Source organism: Podarcis erhardii (genome assembly GCF_964252035.2).
Source record: "Podarcis erhardii genome assembly, chromosome: 7".
NCBI classification, from domain to species: domain Eukaryota; kingdom Metazoa; phylum Chordata; class Lepidosauria; order Squamata; family Lacertidae; genus Podarcis; species Podarcis erhardii.
The window spans coordinates 41,418,996-41,425,004 of record NC_138511.1 but is presented as its reverse complement, the minus strand read 5'-3'; positions in this window follow the sequence as shown (position 1 = coordinate 41,425,004).

Sequence of the window (6,009 nt, the reverse complement as noted above, 5' to 3'; positions counted from 1 at the left end):
CACAAGGATCATCTAGTTCAACCCCTTGCAATGTAGGAATCTTTCATCAAATGTGGGGCTCAAACCCATGACACTGAGATTAAGAGTTCCATCTTACAAAAATATACAGTTATCATATGAAAACTTATATTAATACAACATTACTAATAAATATAAACTGATATCAGTTCTTTCACATTTGGACATACCCTCTCTCTCAGCCTCCTGGCTGTCACCTGGAATGGCACCCATTCACCTTGACTCTCACCCAGTGCCCAAGCAAAATCTCAGCTCTCCTAGAGAAGTCTCATGCAGAGAAGGGTTGCTGATGACATCACCCTATTTTTTTTTATGGGCAGGCCCAATGTGGATGGAGATTCCTCAGGCTGGCCACTGCTGTGTCCCATTAAATAGCCAGCTACACTCTTCACATGCAATTCCATGTACAGTAGGTTTGTTGAGTTTCCCAGGTGGTCCCAAGAATGGGGAAATCATATTATTTATGATTCAAGTTTATTTCAGATTCAAAGGTTGGGCAAAGAATATTGGCGTTTTCCCCGTCCCTAAAATGATTTCTATATCACTTAAATGAAAACCTCAGTTTATTTGTTATTTATTCCAACAATTTCCATACTGCTTAACACTGTACAGTGGTCCCTCGGGTTAAGTACTTAATTCGTTCCGGAGGTCCATACTTAACCTGAAACTGTTCTTAACCTGAAGCACCACTTTAGCTAATGGGGCCACCTGCTGCTGCCACGCCGCCAGAGCACGATTTCTGTTCTCAACCTGAAGTGAAGTTCTTAACCTGAAGCACTATTTCTGGGTTAGCGGAGTATGTAACCTGAAGCGTATGTAACCTGAGGTACCACTGTAGTTTTTAAGTGGCATGCAATGAAATATAACAGTGATCGAATCATTTAAAATATTACCCAGGTCAACCTTACTTTCTGTGCATTTGTGCCAGGCACAAAGCTTGATTCTGTTTCATTAGATAATTAAAGGTCTATTCCTGGTAAACGTTTCTACCAGCAGAAGTCAAGTCACACAGGAAATCCCATCTTCTATCTTACGCTTTGTGTGCTGAAAGCTACAAATTATCAGTTGAACAAATGTTTCATAACTTCTTACTTTTATTATTCCCTGGTGTAATTTTTACAACTGACCTTTGGTTCAGTACTGACTAACTTTTAATGCTAAGACAGAAGGAGATCCTTACCAATTTCACTTGGGATCACCAATTATTAAAATGGCAAAGTCTGAAGAGGTTGAGATTAATCCAGGGTCCCCCCCCCAAATTAGCATTCAGTCTCAGCTGCTGTGAAAGCTCCCTCTTTCCAAGGTTATAGCATAATGCAGACATGCTGGGAAGAATGCTGTTAAATCCAGCTTTACCTTCACCTATTTGGGGGTGGAGGAGTAGAACTACGTGCTCTTTGCATTATTCCTTGGCCTGCATCTCCTTGGCCTTTAAAAATGGCAGCTAAATAAAGCAAAATAAATAAACAAACAACAGCTGCTGGAAGACACTGCCAGTAACCTTCACTCACTGAGAGAGTGACCGGCCGGAGCCAATTTGCGAAGCAATTGCAAATTCTGCTGTTAATCAAAGTGGCTTGGGGAGGAAGTTAGGCAAAAGCCCAGACAGTGTGTCTGGTTGCTCTGTAAATGGTGCAGGAAGCCACCAGTGAAACATGTGCATTAGAAAGAGAAGAGAGGCTGATTTTGGTAGGAATAGGAAGTTATAATAGATATGTGATAAGCAGAGATTACATTTACAATAGGTGTCACCGAGTGATAGAGGCTGTATAAGGATGCCCTGGTCAAACAGGAGCATTTTAAATTAAGATTTAAAATCCACCTCAGCTTTTGCCAACATGATGCCCACTAGATGGTCTGAACTACTGCTCCCATCACCCTGATGCCCACCAGATGTTCTGGACTACAACTCCCAACAACCTACAACCTGACGTTATGCTGGCTAGGGCTGATGGGAGTTGTAGTTCAAAACATCTGCAAGGTTGCTTGATCTGCATTAGGTGTACTTTTCACACAGTACATATTTGGTCTTTTGATGGTAAATCCTCAAACTGGAAAGTAAGAGGTGAAAACTAAACAGATGCAATACAAGAAAAAATACTGCTCCCTTTCCCTTATGGGGTATCTAAGAGCCCGTGTTCTTGAAGCTACCAACATGAGTTTGACCAAATTGTGGGAGGCAGTGGAAGACAGGAGTGCCTGGCGTGCTCTGGTCCATGGGGTCACGAAGAGTTGGACACGACTAAACGGCTAAACAACAACAACAACAACAAGAGCCCGTATAGAGTCCTTATGTAGGTTCTGTATCGGTAGGAAAAAATAACAGAGGCCAACCAGAGAATATTGAGAAGCAAAGCAGCTAGTAAGCATGGTCTTTATTAAACTGTTGCAACAGGGTCTCCCACTCCCCCCATCCAGAACATTGCTGTGCAAGCTCTTATATAGATTTTTGAAATTGCCTACCCTGTAGCTCAAGACCACTGCCCAAAACATCATACATACATCGCAGAAAGAGGTGGTCCCCAGCAGAAATTTGAGTGTGTTGCTTCTCTCCTGTCTGCCAGGATACCTGATAATGCCTTGTCTGATTGCCTTTTCTGAGTAGCCTGGCCATTCCTTTGAGGCAGTAAATACAGTGGTACCTCAGCGGTTACAGATGCTTCAGGTTACAGACGCTTCAGGTTACAGACTCCGCTAACCCAGAAAAAGTACCTTGGGTTAAGAACTTTGTTTCAGGATGAGAACAGAAATCGTGTGGTGGCAGCGTGGGAGGCCCCATTAGCTAAAGTGGTACCTCAGGTTAAGAAGAGTTTCCAGTTAAGAACGGACCTCCAGAACAAATTAAGTTCTTAACCCGAGGTACCACTGTACTTAGTTTCTGAATCTCTTACTCATGTAGATAGTGTGCTCAGCTTAACAGATACTTGGCAAACTGTATATTCAGGGAGGTGTGAGCCCCTACAGTCCAAAGACAATTGGGAAGCTTTTCCTATTTCCTTCCTACTTGCAGAGAAATATTTGAGGTCAATTTGGGAGAGTCAAAATGGCTTCAGGATTGTTCTCCTGTACTATTTCAGACATGTGGTTTATATACTTATGTACGTGTTTGCCTTGTACTACACACACACACACACACACACACACACACTACCTTAGAATTCCTATAACATTTGAATAAATCAAAAATCAAAAATCAAAATAAATCAAAAATAAAATCTGAGTGTGTTCCTCTTTTCCATGGAAAATCAAAGAACATGGGCATGGTGTAACAACAGCTTTCCTGTTACAAAACAATGCAAAATACTGTCTGCTCCAAGCTTGTAATAACAATCTTTCTAAGGACATGATCCTAAAAACATTTATTTGGACAGTCTCTATGGTAATCAGCAAGACAAGAATGTGGAACTGGTGGATCTCTAGATGTTGTTGGACTCCAGCTCCCATGATCTCTGGCCACTGACCATGTTGGCTTGGTCTGATGGGAGATACAGTCCAATAACAGCTACAGGGGACCACATTACTTACCCCTGCCATTAGGACTTTATAATCATTGTTGTGTCAGTGATCACAGTAACCCAGCCTTTTGGTTTCCAGGAAGTGGGAGGAAAACATGTTGTGATGAATCAACTTCCAGGAAATAAGGAGAGAGTTTTGCTGAAGCCACGATGACTTGGACTAACTTCACTTCCTTGTGCAGATTTGTTTCCCCCAGCAACATACCGTAGTTTGGAATAACCCTCTTATCTGGTTGCAGACAGCAGGTGTCACCATACACATGAAAAGAACCAAGCCTGACAATGGATTAAGTAATGATGATTAAAGAGTCAAGTCTGCACATGGATGAGCTTTCTCAGATCCTTATGAAGATACTCCTGTGCCTCTGAATATAAAGGTGGCCCTATTATTAGATATCCTGTTACTCAACAGATGGTGAGGCATTTCATTAGTGTTACAAATGTCAACTCCTGCACTAAGCACATAGAAAGCAGCCTTATACTGAGGCAGACCATTGGTTTGTTGAGCTCAGTTTTGTCCACACTGACTGGCAGTGGATGTCTAGAGCTTCAGGCAGGAGACATTCCCAGTCCAGCCTAGAGATGCTGGGGATTGAACCTGTAAACTTCTGCTTGGAAAGCCTGTGTTCTACCACTGAACTACTGTCCTTCCCTTGGCATTGTCAAGTTTATTTTCTCCTATATGCCTTCAGAAGGCATATTATATAAATTCACATAGTAAGAGGTCCATCAGTGACTTTGAGTCAAGATGGTCATACAAAAACTCCAGAGTCAGAGGCTTCAGAGCACCAGTTGCTGGAGAGCAACAACCTTCATGCCACCTGGTTATGGACGGGTTGGCAACTGTTGGAAGTGGGATGCTGGGTGGACTTTGATCAGATCCAGCCAGGTAAGGGCATTAATGGGAATGTAGAGGACCCGGAGCATGGGCCCAGGCCACAAATTTGCATGAATGTAAAGAGATCTTATTGGAAAATTTAAGATGGCTGATGTCTCACCAGTACTGCAGTTTGCAGCAGGCTGAGCCCAGCTTGTAAAATTCTGCTATTGGGCTGCTTTCCATAGGCATTTGGTTGGCCACTGTGAGAACAGGATGCTGGCCTAGATGGTTCTTTGCCCTGATCCAGAAGCCAGACTTTTCCTTTGTTCTTAAATGGCAGGGGCTTTCTCATTCCAACTACGGGTTGCAGAGCAATACCTGGAATGCTGGGAGGGCCCATAGGATATATAGTGCCTAGTGGTTAGTCCAGCTCTGATTTTAACAGACTCAAGCTTTGGCCCAGGAACCCAAAAAGTAATGAATCTCACATCTGTGTAACACAGTGTGTTGTGTGGGTGGTTGGGGAGGCCATGCAGCAGACTCCTGATACAGGTTATGGCATCTCCAGGGATCAAGTAGTTGGTGATGGAAAAGCTCTTTGCTTCAGACCTTGAAGGGCTGCAGGCATATGTGTTTTAAGTAGCACCTCAGGCCCTGGGTCTTTGGGGGGTGTATGTGTGCCTCACACAGTTTGATAAAAACTCCCGCTTATCAGGCAGGTTTGCCTACCCATCCCTGGGAGCCAGTGTGGTGTAGTGGTTAAGAGCGGTAGTCTCGTAATCTGGGGAACTGGGTTCGCGTCTCCGCTCCTCCACATGCAGCTGCTGGGTGACCTTGGGCCAGTCACACTTCTCTGAAGTCTCTCAGCCCCACTCACCTCACAGAGTGTTTGTTGTAGGGGAGGAAGGGAAAGGAGAATGTTAGCCGCTTTGAGACTCCTTAGGGTAGTGATAAAGCGGGATATCAAGTCCAAACTCCTCTTCTTCTTCTTCTTCCATCAGATGCTCGGGATTTCCCAGACTCCAGTTTCCAAAGAAAACTTGGCCTTCCTATGGAAATTCCCCCTCTCCACCTCCTGAAGGCTCAGCCAAAACCTCCCCTTACCTCTCTTGGCAAATTAGTCCTTCATCAAGGCTCAGCAGCTGCTAGAATCTCACTAGATTATGCATCGAATCAGTCCAACCGCTTTCTAAAAAATACTATCATTTTAAATCAATGAGAAGGCTGCAGAAACAAAGGTGAGCGCGGGGGCGGGGGCTAGGGATGCCACTATCAAAATCTTTAAAATCAAACAGCAAACGAACAATCAAACAAACCCGGGACTAGGAAAACTAAAGAGTGCGCACAAGGCTGTCAGGAAATCCAGCCTGCCCCCAAACTTTCGACACGTGGGCGCAGGGGGATTTTTAGAGGAGTCAGAATTAAGAGGCGCGCGGGCGGAGCAAAGAAAGTGAAAGGACAGGGGGACAATGGAACGTTGACTTGGGAGTCGAATGTTGACGCGGGGATGGAACTTTGGACTGGTACTCTCGAACGGACTCCCGAGAGAGAGAGCGAGCGAGACTGCCGATTTCTCGGAAAAGAAAGTAGTGAGAAGAAGGAACGCTGTACTGGCCTCTCCTGATTGGCCAGCCCGCCTCCTTCTTTCTTCCCATT